At 42.3% G+C, this 19,417-nt stretch overlaps 1 protein-coding gene across 12 annotated transcripts in view; it reads left to right on the top strand.

Annotated features, from left to right (window-relative positions):
- Wdfy3 (WD repeat and FYVE domain containing 3) overlaps positions 1-19,417 on the top strand; it is a 277,794-nt gene that overhangs the window by 30,499 nt on the left and 227,878 nt on the right. For all 12 annotated transcript variants that reach the window (XM_063249360.1, XM_063249363.1, XM_063249371.1 and 9 more), the window contains exon 2: positions 7,011-7,102. The gene's annotated coding sequence lies outside the window, so the exon portion shown is untranslated. The remainder of the gene's footprint in view (positions 1-7,010; positions 7,103-19,417) is intronic.

The raw sequence follows: 19,417 nt of genomic DNA, 5'->3' as shown, positions 1-19,417 counted from the left end.
GTGAGATAGGGTGAAATCAAGAGTCTGAGCCAGGGAGCGCACGCATTTTGGTATGATAAGACCTGCCCAGCGCTGCTGACAGTTTAACAACAAAGAAGATGGGCTGACCACGGATTTAACAGCCTGTAGGTGACTGGTCACCTTCATGTTTCAGTAGTGTGGAGAGCACAATTGAAATCAAAGCGCCACTTGCATGCAGGCGAATGCATTTGTGACATTTGCCACAAAGGAAATGAAGACTTGACAGTCCCCTAGAAGGATGTGTGGGTTAAATGCTGTGGTGGTGGGCCATTTTCTAATAACTGGACAGCCAGTGCCTGTGCTGTGATGGAAGGGCTGATAATGTATAAGGCGGAAGTGAGGCTTACTAGAGCAACAACCTTGTCTGAGTATGTGCTTAACCTCCAGCAAGGTGGCGGCACCGTTAGACTTCATGTATCCCTGGAATTAGAGATCAGGAGTGTGCAGCTCCCCTGAGAGGGTCTGTATTTCTTTCCTCATTGCTTATGTAGGCATCGGGTCAGTGTGTAAAGAGGCACAGCTCTTACGTGGATTTTGATTTCTTTTTCTTCTGATGCCTTTCCTGACATGATCTACCAGGAGTCCTGGGAAGCCACACAACAGTTTTTTTTTTTTTTAATTTAAAGAAAATTACAACAAAATAAAAAGTGGGTAGAAATAGTACATGCTTTCAAAGAAAAGAAATAAAAAGTAATAAATCAGTAGTTGATATATACATATTGTGCCCCCACAAATAAGTGTTCAAGATACAAAAGTGGAACATATAAATGGGAATTCAACCGGGGAGACTGCAAACCATTCTGTTCAACTATCCAACAAAAACTAAGTAATATGAGTATCAATCCACTTAGACATGTATGCATTTATCCATATCTTCGTTTATGTTGAAACCTAACAAAGCTTATTAGATTATCCTTCTGAACAAAGATTAATAATATTGCTGGATTTCATGTCATAGCACACCAGAATCAGCACTGGGTACTACAGTGCCCCTTTCTTTCTTTCAAAGTATTTGTTCATCTCATCATGTGTCATAAGATCAGTTCTCACAAACTGATTATAGATTTTATGCAAGCATGAGTCTTAACATCTATTTCTATCCTTTCTATATTAGAGGGAGAAACAGAACAAAGCAGGACAGAACTAAACATATTCCTATAGACACATAAAACTAAAACGACATATAATACTGCTGTATAAAGAGTTCTACCATGGTTACTGTGCTGTTTCTTGTTATCATCAACCGAATTGGCTATATCATCAGATAAAGTATAATTGAACTATCAGTACATAACAGAATTAACAGAAATACAACTTTGTAGATAGTGTAGAACTACAAAAACAGGTAGTAATCAAATCAGAATGGATATCATGGTGAATCATTCTCATTTTCAGTATAGTTGTCTATACTCCTCAACTTGATACCAACAACCTAACAGTTTTGAATAAAATCTGTCAATAATAAGCAGTATTCAAACAAGTCAGATTTAACTAAGATCAGTCATGATACAACAATATAAGTCATATAGGGATCCTGATTGAGTTCATAGGAAATTAAAGATGACCACTGTGCTATGTCCTGATATCTTCAGGACAGCTGTCTGTGCCCTCAGTTCCAGTGCTGGTGTACAAACTAGGATGGAACAAGTTCCAACCAGGCAGAGTGGTGCGAGTAATAAGGGTTTTAATTCCTAATACACTATTAGCTATATCTTCTGCTGGTTTTTTTTTTTTTTTAATTATTCCTCCCCTTTTCTTGCCCAGAATGAACTGTGTTTTTCCAGGTCTACCCGTCACTCACAGTTTTATATTGGGGAGGGCAGCCTACTATTTACCTAAGTATTTCTGTACTTTCTCACTCCTGGGCTGGATTTCTAGTTATATTTCTTCATTTATTAAAGCCTGTCTATTCAACCTATCCATAAATACTGTCCCAGTTTACCCCTATTACTCTCTGGTTCCCTATCACTTTGAGTTCCATTTTCTCGTATTTGATTTTGGTCTATATAACCTTCTTCAGGCTAATTATATTTCCTATAAAGAGTCTCTCAGTGGACCCTACCTCTTGATCCACTCTGCCTGCGATTCTCTCTTTTTTCCTATAAGTTAGTGTATTTAGGCCATCTATATTAGAAATTATATCCAACCTTCTTTGCCTTGTTTCTATTGTGCTCTTTTTCTGTCATTAGTTGTCTGTTTGTCTTTTTCATTTTGCCTCTGCTCCATTCATTGTGGCCTCTCTGCCATTGTTTCTGGAATCCTGGTATTTTTCTCTCTCTTTAGAATGTCCTGCAGTATTCTCTGTAGAGTTGGATTGGTGATTGCGAATTGCCCGAGTTCCTCTTTATCTTGGAAGCACCTTGTTTCTCCATTAATTTCTAGGGACAGTTGTGCAGGATATATCAGTCTTGGCTGGAGGTTATTGTCTTTCAACGCTTGGATTATTTCACCCCATGCTCTTCCAGATTTGATGGTTTATGCTGAGAAGTCTGCTGTAATTCTGATGGGTGGTCCCTTGTAAGTGATCTGTTTCTTGTCTCTGATAGCTTTTAATATTCTGTTCTTATATTGGATTTCTGGAATCTTGATTATTATATGCCTGGGTGTAGTTCTGTTTTGATTGTAGGTGGCTGGAGTTCTGTATGCCTCATACATCTGAGCATCTTTCCCTTTTCCTATGTTTGGGAACTTTTCCCTCATTATTTCTGTGAATAGCCTTTGTAGTTCCTTTGCACGTCTGCTTCTTCTCTCACATTCTTTATTCTTAAGTTACAGATTCTCTTGTCATCTTCTAGCCTTTGTATTGTTACTGCTTGTTTCCTTGTTATTTTAAGAAGTTTTTTCTTTCATGCTCCCACAGTACAAATCTGTCCTCCAGTTCAGATAATCTATCTTTAGTTTCTTTCAAGCTGTTATGCCAGCTTTCAATAGAGTTTTTAGTTTCTGGTAATCTCTTTGAACCTGCTTCATGTATTCTACGTTTTCTGTATTTTCTCCATCAAACATTTCTCCCCTTTTTTTCTGTTCTTCCATTCTACCATCTGTTTTTTCTTGGGAGGTGCTTAGCATTTCATTAAAATATTCTACTTATATTTTGCCTTACTTGGTTAAATACTTCACTTTAGAACTTGTCTATGAGGTCCCGGAGATACCGCTTTATGTCTATTGGTGCCATATCTGATATTGCATGTTTTCTGTCCTCATTGTCCTTTGCATTTACCTTTCCTGGATCAATGTTCTCAGGATTGTGGACCGAGGACCCTTTCTTGTTGCCTCCTCTTCTCATATTTTTTGTTCCTTCCATACAAGCCTATATAGGAGGCCCAGTTTCTTTCTTTGTCAGTTACAGTTTGTTTGAATTGCGCCAGCTAGGTATTCTTGCCCCCTGCAGTGTACTAGGGAGACACAGACTGGGGCAGCCTATGATGGGCCTGCCCCTCCAGGTCAGTCAGCCTGCTGAAAGCTTCACTGCCTTAGGGTGCACTGCCAGGCACAGGAACTTGATTTGGGCTAGCCTGTTGGGCCTCAGTCTGTGGCATCACCCAAGTAAAACGCTCCCCACCAATCCCACTTGAGAACGGAATATGTGACTGAAGTCACTGCACCGCCCTGTTTTGGCCAGTCTGCCTGGTTCCAGAATGTCCTCTGTTGAAGCCTCCTTATCTATGGAAGGGTCCCCATTCCTCTCACTCACCAAAGGTTGATGCAGGATTCCCTGCCAGCTCTACTCTTAATTCAGTTCCCTGATTCCTGCTCTCAGAGCTTTCGCATCTCTATCCCTGCTGTGCCAATTCAGATGTGGCAGCGGCAGGGTATTCAAGCCACGGGTTCCAGCGGCAGCACCAAGACTTCAGCTGTTCCAATTGTAGCACTGGGATTGCATTTCCAATTGTTTTCTCTCAGCTTAGTTCGTTCCTGAGTTGGTAGGATATATCTCCCTCTGCTTAGGACTCCCCACACCACAGCATTCCTGGAATCTAAGCTGGCTATCTCAGAGAGCCTCCGTAGCTGCTGTTATCTATCCACCATCTTCTCTGCTCCCCCTACACAACAGTTATAAAACTGCTTATCCAAATGTTCTGGGAGGAAATCACCAGTTAACTTAACTGTCTACTTTGTGTGAATTTGAAGAGACTCCTAAAAATCTTTCAGAACTATTGGGGAATTTATTTTTTCTCATTGATCTTCAAGGTGAAGAGCATCATTGATTCGAAGTCCTTAGAATTTGCTCAGCACAGTTTGCATGTTAAGTGTAGGAGCATCAATTCAGAGACTCAAGGAGGTGTGGCTGAATGTCTAGCCCAGTTGGATTTGAGTCTCTGCATCATTCTGGTTTTTAGTTTTGAAAATCAGGTTTGGTACATTTGTGCGTATACATTTAAACTCACCCCTTTGACAATTTAAGTAAGTTATTCTAAATTGGAGGCAAGTAAAGCATGACACAAAAATACATGTTAAAATATATGACTGAAATGTCAGGGTCAAAATGGGAACTCTGTAACTGTTCCTGCAATTCTGAAAATTACATTGCATATTGTAATTGTAATGTACTGAAATCATTCCACAGCATTTGTTCTTGACTGAATTTACATTGAAATGAAAAAGTATTAAGCTGGATTGATTATACAGTATATTTCTGGTACCTGACGATGCCTGTAGATCACATTGCTGCTATAAAATGTGTGGAGAGCAGTGCGTGCTGGTGCATACTCAGGAGGCTGGAGCAGGACTTCCATGCCAACTTTGAGGCCAGCCTGAAGTGTGTGGTGATATCCTGTCTCAAAAAAGCAAAACAAATGGATGAAATAAAACAATAAAACACTGGAGAAGGCTCTGGTGCTCTAGCGTGGTCTTTTCAGACCTCTGCTTTGTGTTATTTCTGCTTCTGCTTTCTGCTTCTGCTTCTTTGTCTCCACATTTGCCTGCACCTGATAATTCAAAACTGGTAAAATCAGATAATCTGTGTCCAAAATGCGTATAACATTTCTATGAAACAGAAATGAGCAGATAACTCCCAATGAAAGTGAGCAAAAGGCACATGTAAACATTTCACCAAAGAGGAAGCACAAGTTAGGCAACTCATAGGATGGAATGCTCAGCATTAGTATCAGCAGGAAAATGCGAAGCAGGGTAGGGCTGCAGTTAAATGCCATTGTCTGCCCTAAAATTAACAGTTTGGGGTTACTAAATGTTGCAGAGGATGTGGAATAGCATGGACTGACTTGCTTGTGGGATCATGAATTACCAAACACTTTGGAGGAAATAAAAATTAGTATCATCAGAAAAAATTGAATATGACAAATACTTCTTGACTCAGGCATGTACTTCCAAGAAACTGGTGTGTGTGGGTTAAGAGGCACTTTCCGGAGCTGAGTATGTTGGTGCACACATGTAGTCTAAGCACTCGGGAGGCTGTGACAGGGGGATCACTGTGAGTTCAAGGCCAACCTAAACTGCATAGCAAGACCCTGTCTCAAAAAAAAAAAAAAAAAAAAAAAAAAAAGAAACTTTGCTAGCATAAATATTTATAATGCAAAACAAAAGTACTATCTCTCGATGAGGGTGAATAATTAAAGCATGGTACATTTATACATACTGTTCTTCTGGAGCCTGCCACATGCAGCAATGTGGATAAATCTTAGAAACATAATATTGAATGAAAATGTCAAATCCTTTAAGGGGAGCCATTTGATAGAAATTGTAAACAAGCAAAGTGGCACATAGTATTTGTGCAGATATGTGATAGACTTTTAAAAAAGTGATAAAATACAGGATTGCAGAGGTGGAAGGCTGGGAGGTGACCAAAAGCATGCAGCAGAGGAAGGACAAATGAGCAGAACTGAACCTTCAACTTAGACTTCATTCTTAAGGCGGGTGACAGGCACTCATGTGTTCGTCATCATTTTGCTCCAAATTTAATCAAACATGTTGCAAATAATTGTTGTAGGTGTGTGCAGATAAATGTTGTATAAAATAATAAAGCCATACTCTGATATAACGGTGTGGAAGGCATGGTTCCATTTCTTCCTCTTCTGCTATTGTCAGTTGAATTCCTGAAATATGGTGGTTCTCCGTGTTTCAGGGGTGAGACCTTCCATTTCATTAATCTAGTCTGTGTCTGCCACCTGCTGAGTCAGTAGCAGAAACCTGTTGGTTAATAACTGAATCAGTGGTTTGAAGAAATGATTATTTGTTTTTCCTAGAAACCACTCAGTAGATTATCTTATAAAGAACACTTTTCTTTCCACCCCTAGTTGGATTCCTATAAAATAAGAACCAATCAGGATATGAGATAGACATCAAAATAAAACTATCAATGGATAGCTTTTTGAATAATTAACTGATGGGAGACTATTATAAAAATATGATTAAAGAGATCAATAGCAGAGCTCTTTAAAAGTACATTTCTTTTCCAGTGCTTCACAAATATTACCTGGAGCAATAACAATTTTGTTGTTGTTGTTGTTATTTCCCCTGTGAAAAGAAGGCAGAATGAACTGTGGTGTACAGAATTCTGGCCCGGAAGGGGCAGGGTTGGGTTTGGAATCTGTGCTCGACACCCATGTTGTCACTGAGTCCTAGCATGACCTGTCTGGTATCAGTGTCCTCAATAAAATGAAAAAGCTGAACAAGATGTCTGCAGAGCTTCAGATGACCTTTTGCTCTTCATGGGTTTTATTGTTTTCTGAGATAGGGTCTTAGTATGCAGTTCAGGGTGGCCTTGAATTCACTGTATCACCCAGGCAGGCCTGGAATTCAAGGTGATCCTTCTGCCTCTGCCTCCTGAGTGCTACGATTACAGACGTGTGCCAGCATGTTGGGCTAATTTCATTGATTTTTATCTGTCTTTAAAGTATTGTTACGTGTTCTGTTACTAAAGTAAGACAGCTGCTGGGGAGATCCAGTTGTTAGAAAATGAATGACCTATGATGCTGAGTCTTTGTACTCTGAATATTAACGGAGTTTTCTTTCTCTTCCCTTTCATACAGGAATAGTACTTACTCAAGTCTGCTTCAGGAGAAAGTGCCTGCATTCCTGTGGTATCTACGCAGGTTCATGCCATCCTGTAACACCCAATCAGGTCAGTTGGGGATGGTTTTGATGTGTGGAAGAAGAGCCTGGGCAGGACCCTCATTGTCTCAGCCTCCTCCATGGCTGAGTAGTCCCCTCCTCCTGAGCTGTGACCTGGGTCACCCAGTGTCCTGCTTCAGGACAGACAGCCGGGAGAACTAGAGAAAGTCACTTCCTTGGGTGGCCTTTAATTTCTACCCCAAAGGTATACCTTCAATTTTAATTTTGGTTTTAAATCGCTCTTACTTGATTCGGGGATGACAGTGTGCTATGTAGGTACCATCAAAGTCCCTGAATGAAGTGTTGTGAAATGTTGTTGTAGTTTTTCTTCTTCTTCTTCTTTCTCTTTCTTTTTATTCTTGAAAAAAATGGATTTGAAAAAAGAAATAAATCACTATTACTTTTATTGTAGGAACCCATAAAAGATAAACATCATGTTTCGAAAGCATCATTTTTCCGCTCTTTTCCTGGAAGGGTGTGTCAGCTCCTTATGGGCTATGGTGGAATAACCCATCATTTGTTGGAATACCCTGAGCTTTCACTGCAGTGCACATGCTAACCTAGCGAATTTCGAATTTTGTAGTCTGAGTGTGCAGCACCCTGGGCTGTTGGAGCTGCCTGTGCGTCATCGCCATAGTGGCTGAGGCCAGGGCCGGGGCTGGGGCTGGGCCAGCCAGCTGGTGCTCACCACCACTCCCAAGGTCCAGACAAAGTAGCCTATGGTGTATTGCTAGCACAGGAAAGATCGGAATTCAAAATTCAGGGTAAAGTTTCTAGTGAATGCGCTTGCTTTTCTAAAGTTAAAAAGCAACTTGCGGGCTGCCTATAGTTGTTTCTAAGTCACAGATCTGGAATTCTCTGACCTGTGGCATGGATGTTTTGAGTCTTGCTGGAGACTTGGTGGTTTGTTTAGCTGGCAAACGGCCGCATGAGGTGGATAAAACAGACGGAGGGGTCCGTGGCCACCTGTGTGCCTCCATGTTACTGTTGCACCTGGCTTTGTGATTATTGGAAAGCTTACTTTTTAGCTGAGGTTGTTAGTCCATCAGTGATGTCCTTCAGCTTTACAGAGGGTACCATATTATTTCTGTTACATTAGTTTGACTACCATATTAGTTCTGTTACATTATTTCTGTTACATTAGTTTGACCAAAAGGGAAGGTGATCAGGCTTTGGGGAGTGGCCCAGGGATGCTTTGGGATCCACAGGAGAGCTGGGTTGTATGTTGAGAACTTGAGGACCTGAATGGAGCCGATTTCTGCTCTTCTCTGTGTGGTTTGGGGATCTGTTTCATCCAGTTTCCATGCTTTGTGATGGGAAGTGTGATTGCACTCCTCCCCCTGGATTTGTGTCATGTAGTTCAGACTCCCAGAGGAGGTGAATGCTTGCATTTGACATCCCAGATTTCCCAGAACACACTCAGTTCCTCAGTGGGTCCCCTGGAACCTCTGTAGCTGGGGAGGCCTCATACTGGTGGTCCAGAAGCCTGCTGTATGGAAAGGGTTAACTTCCTCTTCCTGACAGTTCAAGTAACTAATGGTGGTGTATAGTATTCCTTCCAGGTGCATTTGCATTTTGATGGAGATAAAAATTGAGATAAAACTTTATTTTTTAAACTGTGTACAGGTGAATTTTAAGTTCCTGTGTTTTAAAAAGATTAGCAAGTGCAGGACAGGTATTAGAAATTTAGGGGCATGGTTTTAGAGTACAAGGCATGGAATAAAATAGGAATCCCTGTTAACATGGTTAAAAGGGCATTACAGAGAATGGAAAAAGCAGCAGGCAAAAGCAGTGCTTTTTATTTTGTGTTTCTTGAGGCACACTTTCACTATATGGTTCAGGCTGATCTTGAACTCACTTTATAGCCTAGGCTGGCCTTGAACTTGCTGTGATCCTCCTGCCTCAGCCTCCCAAGTGCTGGGTTACAGGCGTGTGCCACTGATTTTTTTTTTTTTTTTTTGAGACAGCTTCTCACCCTGTGGCTGGCTTTGACCGCAGTACATCACCCAGGCTGGCCTCAAACTGTTTCACAGTGATCCTCCTGCCTCAGCCTCCCAAGTGCTGATATTGCAGGTGTGCACCACCACAACTGGCTTGTTTTATTTCTTTGGAGAAAACATTTGAATGTGACATAGTACTGTTAGATTTAATCCTAGCTCAGCTACAAACTATGATTTTGAATAAATCACTTTTTCTCAGTGTACCTCAATTTATTCAAAACCTAGCATTGCCACTTATCAAGAGTGTTTTCTTCTACATTTAAAAATTTTTGAGAGCAGGTGTCCTGTGTTGACCAGGAAGGTCTTGAACTGCTAGGCTCAAGCAGTTCTCCAGTAGTGGGATTCTAGGCATGAGCTACAGCACGCAGCTAAGCAGTGCATCTTTGCCTCATTAAAGAACAATCAGCCCAGCCTTTATAATAACAAACATCTCGGTGTTCACAGGTGAAGGACCTGAGTGCAGCCTGTCGGGGTCCTCTGGCTCTGGTCCCCAGCAGAGTCGCCACAGTGTGACTGGTGCTGCAGTGTTAGCTGAGGCTGTGGGAGGAGCTGTGCGGGCCTGGGTTCCTGCGCCGACTGTGTGTGGACATCCTGGGTCCCTCGTCCCTGGAGCTGTATCCATGGGGCAGTGCCAGTGTGGCAGCAGCTGCGGTTAGGGCATCAGGCTGGTGAGAGCGGGATGGCGAGATGGAAGCAGAGCTTTTGTCTTCTGGTCAGGGAACTGGCACCTGGCTTCTTTCCATGATCTGTCCAGCAGGAGGGAGCTCTAGCCCACACCTGAGGGAGAGTACTCTCAAGAGAGAGTACCCCAGGGGCGGGTAGCTGCTGCAGTGTGTGCTGATGCCTGTAGAGACGAGCCGTTTGTTAGTTAATACTCAGGAAGCTGGGTGTGAAATTCTAAACAGGGTTTCTCATTTACAAGCACTATAGTCCCGCCAACAGAAAATGCCCAGTGAGAGCTGGAGGAGCAGCTCAGACGAGAGCCCTTACACACACACGCACACACACACACAAGCTCAGACGAGAGCCCTTACACACATACACACACACACACACACACCCAGTACCCTACTCTTACCAGATGAGAGCCCTTCACACACACACACACACACACACACACACACACACACACACACACACAAAGGAGAAATGTGGCTCTTATCTCCATTTCCTGTTTTTCTCCCTAGTAGCAAAGGAGAGTTTGTTTCCTCCTGTAGATGTTAGGTTTTAGCCTTGTATGGAATTCTTTGTGTACACCTGACTTTTCACTGCGGGTGATTATTAATGTGGTATTGCTCACAAGCTGTGCAAAGGTCTCTCCTCATTTCCCTAAAGAAATTTTACAGTGAGGCCTTAGCTTATTAATACTACTTTAGTTTTCCCAGCTTTTCTGTGGCCACTTTCTCTAACAAAGCTGTCAGGATAAATGAGGAGCCCTCTGTCATGTGTGAGGGAACCGTTGTTCTGATGGTGTTGGTTGGTACTGTCACGTACAGTGCACCAGCTCGCAGGTCTCACTGTTGACATCATGGGGAAATACTTGTTGAGCTCGATGCTGTCCCTCCCTCTACAGCAGCCTTCCGTCCTCTTTCAGCAAAAGTGTATGCTGATCTATTCTCACGCTTCTAGAAGTCAGTCTTTTCTCAGAGACGGAGAGAGATTGACTTATGAGTGGAATTGACGTTTCTGGCCATGGAGGCTGGGGTATTCTCCAGTGGCCATCTGCAGGCTGGCAAGGACTCGTCCTTCTTTGACCATTTTTTCCTGTGGGCACCTGAGTGAATGGTGCCCACTTCCAGTGAGGGCAGATCTCTGCCTTCCCCACTTAGTCCATTGAGTCATGCATCAGGCTCCTCCCAAAACACTCTCACGGGCGGGCCCACTGGGGCCAGTCCAAGCCAGCAGGGCTTCCCTTGTGACAGAAAAGGAAAGGCTCAGTGCCCGGTAAAGCACTGAGAATAATTCATGCTTTACTTGCTGTGTGAGCATTCATTAAACTGGCCAAGTTGACGCCTGCCTGAAATCACCCCAGAAAAGGGTTTTACGGTTTCTTTTGTAAGCCTCCTGTTGGAAGGTGGTACAGTTGTATAATTTGACCTGGTTGGCATTATCTGTAGGATAGTGTGTAAGTTATGTGTGTAGCATGCAGAATTATGTTTCTTCAGTAAGTTTGGTTCACAGAAGAAGACCTGTTTTCAATAACTACTAGAGTTACTGTCTATTTCTCAAGCATGTGAAAATATTAACTTTAACAGTGATGTTTAATTGTAATTATTCGTGAATTACTGTGAACAGAACATACGGGTCTATAAACAGGGAATTCTTGCCGGTTTTTGGAAGTTGTATCAGTTAGCTTTCCTGTGCTATAACTCATGCCTGAAACAAATCAACTTAAAAAGCAAAAGGAGCTGTTTTGGCTCATGGTTTCAGAGGTTTCAGTCCTTGACCCATTGGCCCTGTTGCTTGGGGGGTTGTGACAGGTGGCCCGGGGCACAGGAAGCTGTCCTCATGGCCACTGGCTGTAGAAAGACAAAGAGGAAGGCCTGGGGGCCCAGTGTCCCCTGCCAGGGCATGCCTAGTGCCCTTACTTCCGGCTGGTAGCCCCACTCAGAGCATCCAGGACCAGGCCTTGCAGCACAGTCGGGAACCAGCCACAGCACAGTGGACTGTGTGAACATGAATGTCAGTTGGTAGAGTTTCTGTGCAGGGTATCTTTGCATTTAATTGTGTAGACTGGTCGTGATTCTAAGACTTGCTTGGTACACATGATGGGCTGAGAAGTGCTCTCTTATTTTGAAACAAATGACAGTGTTTTTTCTTAGGACGGAAATCTTGCCTTGATTATAGCAAAGGGGAGTGTAGAAGCACCATCCTGTATTGACCCAGGCACGGTGGCGCACATCTGTAATCCCAGCACTCTGCAGACTAAGCTAGGAGGGCGGCTGTGAGTTAGAGGCTGCCTGGGCTACATAGTGGGTTCAAGGTCAGCCTGTACCACAAGCAGAGACTCTGTCTCAAAGAAACAAAGCAAAGCCAAATCTCTTACTGAGCTGAGAGTTTTGTACAAACTTACCTTCTATTTATTATGAAAGCTTTTGGGACTGGGTAGGTTCATGGCTAAATTTTAGGCTTTGGATTTAGTGATGAAAATAGTGTTAGAGATGACGTAGGTAAAACATCCTCCAAGACTGATAATCTGTGAAGAAAGTTTTCTTTCTAGAAACATCTATTGGGAGAGTTTCAAAACTTCAGGGAACTGGACTCAGTGGTAGCGTGCTGGTTTGGCATGCATAAGGCCCTGGGTTCAATTCCCAGCACCTTCTTCCTGAAGGGAAAACAATGAAGTTCAGGGTAAGGAGCTCAACAGAATGTGAGCTCATAAATATAAATAGTTAATGCAGAGTTTAAATTGCCAGATATAAAAAGTTCTTACCAGAAAAAAATAAGTTGTAAAATAAAATAGGATTTTAAATAAATTTTAAATTTTAAAAATAGGATATTATTCTTTCAAGAAATGATAGTGAATTTTAGGACCTAGAAGTTATAGGGATGTGCACAATGGTAGAATGCATGCCCAGCATACCCAGAACCTGGGTTCCAGCTCCAACAGTGCCGAAAGTAAAAGAAGGATTAAAATTCAGAAGCACTGATAGTTTTAATCCTCACTGTGTCCCCTGCTGTGAACCTTTCTGTGTAACCTTCTTTTTTGTAGATTTTTGGTTGTTGAATAGGATTAGCATGCTCACATCAGTGAGTTGATTGGCACCCTGAGTATCCCTTGGTTGGCATTTGTTTTGGGAAGAATGTTGCATTGACCTGTATCAACAATATGATGGAAACTTGTGCAGGCTACTACCAGTGGATATGAGAGGGAAAAACCATCCCGGGGTCCCTTGGTGAGGCCTCAGACATACTCACGATGGTGCTGCTCACAGCTGTTTGCCTTAAGACAGATTCTTGGCATTCATCTTTTTTTATCTGCAAAATGAGCATATTAATCACACATAGAAGTGCCGAAGGGTTTCTGTGATTAGCGCTGGTGACAGGCTTAGTGTGGTGCCGGCTCACGGCAAGGAACTGCTCAGCGTGCCCAGCTGATGTTCATTCCTACAGGTGTCGGCCTCGGTCATTTTTATTTCTGTGGTTTTGAAGGCTGGAATATAGAAAAAACATGGCCCACAGCTAAAGATCTATCTTCTTTAGCATTCAGTTGTCGAATTACATGTTTCATTAGCCTACTTAGTTTTTGAAAAGTAAAATCAACTTTGCATAAGAAGATAGGAGTTGAAACATTGCTTAAACTGTTGACTTTGACAGGAGAGGAAGAGGAAGTAGAGGAAATAAGTGTGCTCCTTTTGCAGTTGGTCTAAGGAACTATTTTGTAGTCACTAAAGACTTTTTTTAAAAAAACTGGGAATATTAGGATATCCTGTTTTCTTTTCTTTTTAAATTTTGTTGGGCACTAGTTACCTCTTCTGTGTCTGGCCTGGTTCAGTTTTATGCTGACTTATCAGACAGGATGGAGAGAATAGATGTCCGTTGTATTTGAGGGGTTCCCGAGGTCCGGCCTGGGGCTCAGTTTGAGGAAAGTCTCTTCTAAATGGTGTCTGTATGTGTATGCATACAGTTGTGCAGTGGCTGTGGCCACTGTGTGGCCTCCTGAGGAAGCTAATCTCCTCCTTTTAGAGAGAGCGTCTCTGCCTGAATTAGGAGGAATACAGAACTTGGGAGGACACCTCGTTCTTGTGGACATCATGCCCTGCATGTGGCTGGACAGCAGGCATGTGCCTGAGCTCATGTTTGTGCTTTATAAAAATCAAAAGAACTTGATAGTTTGAAAAGTGTTAGGCAATGTAAGTGATACAAAGGGAAAACAGGAAATGGGGAAAAACCTGAAGCGTATAGCTCTGAAGCTGTTTTGTTAATTCTTTGTAGGGACTGGGAAAGGAATGCGTACCCTTAGAATCATGCTTTGAAAGTACAGATTCAGGAGTTTTTGACTGAAGGAATGGTTTTTGTGAATATGTTTATGCTCAAGTATGAGTTAATGAATTACTTCAAACTATGTTAGGAGAAGAAGTACAATTCTTTTAAAGGTTTTTAAAAAAAATCTTACTCATTCTGAGTTTTCTTATAAACACTAAAATATTTTTGAGCTGGGTGTGGTGATAGAAACCTTTAATTCCAGCACTCTGGGTGGCTAAGCTAGGGGAAATGTAAGTTTGAGTCCAGCCTGAGCCACTTGGCACTATCTTGTCTCAAAATAACAAAGAGGAAAGAAAAGCCTGGAGGTGTAGCGCTTTGGGAAGACCCTGTGCTCAGTGCCTAGGGCCTCTGTCACCCTCCTTAGGGTATCTCGATTCTTTCCTTCTTCTTCAAATACTGAAATTACTTATGGCCATCGGTCTGTTTTCTCTATTCCATGAGTTTTGACCTTTCAACTTTTGTTTATATTTAGCTTTATTATGTGTTTTATAGGAAAAAAATCATATATTTCTTTTCCTCCTTATAATTATATAATTATCTGGTCCAAAACTTTCTCAAAGAACCATAGGTGTACATTTTTATAGTTACCCCGGAACCAGTCATTGTTTGAAATTCAGACTCTTTTGAGATCAGAATTATGATTTATAAATGTTTTACCTTCTTGGAACATTAGTAGATAATCCTAAGGCTTTGTTTTTTCTGGGTTAGAGTTAGGGTTAGGGTTAGGGTTAGGGTTAGGGTTAGGGTTAGGGTTAGGGTGTATGGTATGTGTGTGTTCAAGGCTCATCAGGAAAAAGCTTTTACAGAATTTTATTGGAAAGCAAGCTGCCCTCATGAAAGAATGCCACTCCATGCCTCATTGTTGTGAAGGTCTTACTGTAGGTTGAGACTGTAGGGTTTAGATTTTTTTTATTTTTGTTTTTCATTACCTGCACCTGCTAAATAAAGGCCCTGTTCAAGGAATTTAGTTTTATAATGTCATGGGTATATTTGAAATCCACCCACTCTGTCTGAATAATAGCTAATGATAATTACAATACAAATAGTAGCTAGCATTTACTGTTTCTCAGGTTTTTCAAGCATATAGCACATCTTTTATCCTTTATACTCTGAGATAGTCTATTATTATTATTCTAATTTTGTGCGGCTGGAAGCTGCGGGAGAATTGCTTGCTGGAGGTCACAAGATTAGGAAGCCAAGGGCAGGGCCTAGATGCCGAGCTGAGAGTCTGGTTTAGGCATTGAACCGCCCTGCGGTGAGGTCCTTACTTCCTGAAGGCCAGGAAACCTTTTTATGATGCCTTGTACTTGAGTTTTACATTTGAGAACAATCGCCTATGTCTGTTCATTATACTAACCATATGTTTCAAACATTGTATTCTGTTATGGAGAAAGTAAGAAAAAGGGTAGCAGTGCACAGTATTTGGGGCAGAGTGATCTGTTCTGTCTTCTCTCAGCCTGTTTTGGCGGAGACTGTATTGACTGTACTTGAAGTCTAGCTTTGCTGTTCTGCTCGCACTTCTGATGTGTGCTGTGTTAATTTAATCCGTTTCTTTCTTTTGGAAGTTCCATATCTAAGTAGAAACATGGCTGTTCACATTTACCATTTCTAGGGGAATCTGTTTTGGAATAGTGACCCCGATGCCAGGTGCTGGGAGCAGAAGCATAGGAGGTGCCACTGGCCTTCTGGAGAGTTGAGTGTTTTTAGGCACGTGTTCACCATCTCTTTCTGCAGTTGCCTGTCTTCTGCTTTTGTTCCTCTGCACTCAGGGAGTGTCTCAGCTTCTGCATCCATGTTCTCCATCAGTGGTGGGGGGTGAGACCCACTGGCCTGCAGCCCCAGATGGTCACCTGGGAGGAAGAGGCCTGGCTGTCACGGGCCTTTCTTGGAAGAGCCAGTTCTGTGCTCTCGTGGACTTTCGCAGCTTTGGGAAGGGGCAGCTTCTCCGCAGAGGCTGCGCGGGAAGAAAATAAATAGCGTGGCAGCTCCACAAAACCTCTGTCTGTGAAAAAGCTTTGTGGACTTTATGTTTCAGTGTATTTTGAAGTTACTAATTTGAGTCAGCCTTTTGCTTGTAGGTGTTGGGATTTTATAGCAAGCTTCCTTTCCATACCTCATCATTGATGAGTCTAGCCTGGGGATATAGTTTCAGTCTTAATATGTTAGTAGGAGATGATGTGGAAATCTAACTGAACTCTGCAGTTATGTCTTATAACTGTTTTAAAGAAACAGTGGGCCTTAAAAAAAATCCAGACCTTTTCTGCAGTGTATTCCAGCAAAAAATATGTGGTTACCCAGCCATCTTCTTTACATTGTTCATTGTTCTTCTGCTCTCAGAGTGGCTGGGCCTGTAGGAAATAACAAAAGTACCTACTGTAGAATTATAGAAAAGAACCTGTGTAAGGGTGTATAATGTCCGTGCCAGGAAGTCATACTTTATGAAAACACAAGTTTCTCCATTTTTGTTGACCTTGATGGCATTGTGATGGAGTCCCTGAAACTGTGTGGTTTAAGGGAAGATTCATGCAAAGCAACCTCAGATTTTCCTCTTTGGTAAGATGGGAAAATTCCGTGGCTCTCCCCTTGTGTATGTGTATATTTTTGAAAGGGAGTGTGGTGCAGTTTTGACCTTTCATTTCACTTCAGTATACATACCGTAGAAATAGGGTATTTTCACCTAAGACCACTGCATTACTGGGTACATGTGAGAAATAATGGCACGGTAACTCCAGACTGTCACGTTAAATACAATGTGTATCTAACTTCCTCAGTCTAAAGATTTTATTTTGTATATTTTTTAAACAACACTTCACTTTAAGGCCCATACTTTGCATTTGCTCGTTTCTTTATTGTTTTAATATCTAGATTAGTTTCCTTCCTCCTTTTTAAAAAGTCTATTTGTAATGCTGACCTTTCAAAGAGCGCCCAGCACAGTATTCTTGCAGTAATTCATATCCGTTAATTGCTTCTTCCTGGAGTCATCTCAGTGAGGCTAGGAAATATTCCTGTCATAGGAGTGGGGAGCCACACAAGATGTGAAAATATATTCCTAGGAATTTGGACAGTGACTGGAAGCTGTTATTCTCAGTGGAGAACAATTAAACAAGGTTCCTTTCTCATGTTGGAAAAGAATGGCAAAGAAAGAGCCTGAAGGGAACATGCATATGACAGTGAGGCACAGTAGGCCTGAAGAGGGAAAGGCCTGGGGGTCCCTGTCCCTAGCACCTACAGGGTGGGTACTCACCTGTGTTGGCTGAGTGCTTGACTGAGTGAGGAAATGCTTTGGGATTTTCCACACTGCCCATGGGAGGCATGGGGGCCCAGGTCAGCTTAGCTGCTGTTGGAGAAGCAAAAGGATGTTATATGTATTAGGGCTTTGATGGGCATGTTACGAGGTTTTCTGTATATGTGTAGTATTAATGTTCTGTATTGTTTCTTGTGAATATCCAATGACAGATTTGAAGCCATGATACACGGTATACTGTGGCCCGTGTGTTCTCTAATGACTGGAGATGCTGTGACAGAAAGAAAGGCGGAATCTGATTCTGGGTTCCAGTCCTGTGCTGCTCACATTAGTGAGGTGATCCCATTCAGGTCCCTCTGACGGTGGGCCCTTGGTGCCAGGGAAACCCTCTGCTGTGGGGGAAGGAGCGGGTGGGTCCCCTGGGTGAGTGGGTCCCTGCCACGTGGACGTGCTTGGTGAACATCGCGTCCTGGCAGGGTTTTCCTGAGGCTCAAGTTAGGTCACCAAATACATGTGAAGCCTTTTTGTAAAGAATGAGGTATCATATAGAAAATGTAGCCAATGGCTAAGAAATAAAACAGGAATCTAAAGCTATGTGGTATTTCTATTCAATTTGTATTGTAGAAGTCCTGCAAGAATGTTCTAAGAAGGACTGTTCATTGCTAGAAAGATAACATTTCACTTCAGAAATCTGCTTTTTAAGGAATTAGAATGAATAAAATATAAAATGCCGTAATCATTTTTTCTTCTGTATGTAGGAAAGTGATTCCTTTGATTTCTCAGGGCTGTTCACTAAAGTCAGTGTGCTTTTTTGAGTATATTTATAGCCTGAATGCTTCCCTTTTGATGTAACATGGAGCAATTTGTTTTATCTTTTTAAACATTTTTATATTAAAAAAAGCTGGCTGCAGTTTTTGCAGTGTGACAGTGGGGAAAATATCTGGGTCATGAGATTATTATTGTTTACCTATTAGAGACTTTTTGGTGCTTGGCATGGTGTATAGAAATGGCCAGGAGGAGTATCTATAAGCATCTCAGATTGATGAGAATTTCTTGAGGTGCTTGATTGTCTCCCGGTAGGGAAGGCAAAGTTTCACGTCTATCCTCCAAGTAGAAACTGGACAGGAGAGTTATGTTGACATCAGACAGATTAGCAGAGGAGAGCAGACAGTGGCATTTAATACAGGTGTTTCATGGCACAAGCGCCCACGTGAAGCGGGTAAAGACTCGGAATTAGTTGCCGTCCTACAGGTGACACGCTGACCGGGGCAGTAAGCTGCAGTGCTGGCAGGCAGAGGTCTGTGAGCGGAGCAGGCAGCTCTGACGGAAGCTCATGTGCAGGTGAGCTAGGGTACAGGTTTCTCCCACTTCTTCAGTCTTCGTGGTAAACATGCTGTCTTCTTCTAAAACAGGGAGGCATCTTTCATGTGGGATTTATCTCCTGCTTTTAGGAAATGGCGGGAGTGTCCGAGTGATCTTCTCGTACCCTCCCGAGTTCATTCCTGTGCCAGGTTGGCGTGCCTTGCGTGGCTCCTGTTTGGTGCTTTCACCCCTAAGGCTGATAGTTTCCCACAAAAGCTGAGAAGGTCCAAGCGGGCCCCTCAGCACCTTCCCCAGCTGAGTGGGAGGTGAGCCAGCTGCCTCCACTTTGGTTATCACTTCATTATTTCAGCCCAATGCACAGAGAGTAAATCAGTCAGCTTTGCACATATAAATGTCCCTGCTTTCTGTTGGTTGTGCGCTTGTGTGCTTGGATCTTGAGAAATCCAAGCAGTCACCCATTTGTGAACTTAACTGATCTTTGCATTCACAGAGCTAAGATTTTCAAATTAACTGTTGAATGACAGATGTTACTTGTCATAAAAAGAGTAGAAGTTCTAATTTATGAATTTTTTTAGGCGGGAAGGGCCCATGCTCCAAGGTATTTAATCTTCATTATTTCTTCCTTTCTGTAAGCTGACAAAGAGCTATAAGAAGTAAATTTTTTTGTCATGAGGAACAGAACCATTTAGCAAGACTCTTTCATGTCTCTCTTGCCATCTGGTGTATATTGTGTTCTTAGTGCAAAATGTCAAGGAAGTGTTTATAAATTATT

The sequence above is a fragment of the Cavia porcellus genome, unplaced genomic scaffold (genome assembly GCF_034190915.1).
Source record: "Cavia porcellus strain 051 isolate PalLab524CR breed Dunkin Hartley unplaced genomic scaffold, mCavPor4.1 scaffold_5, whole genome shotgun sequence".
In the NCBI taxonomy this organism is placed as follows: Eukaryota; Metazoa; Chordata; class Mammalia; order Rodentia; family Caviidae; genus Cavia; species Cavia porcellus.
The sequence above is the reverse complement of the archived record's forward strand: the minus strand, read 5'-3'. Positions and strand labels throughout refer to the sequence as shown.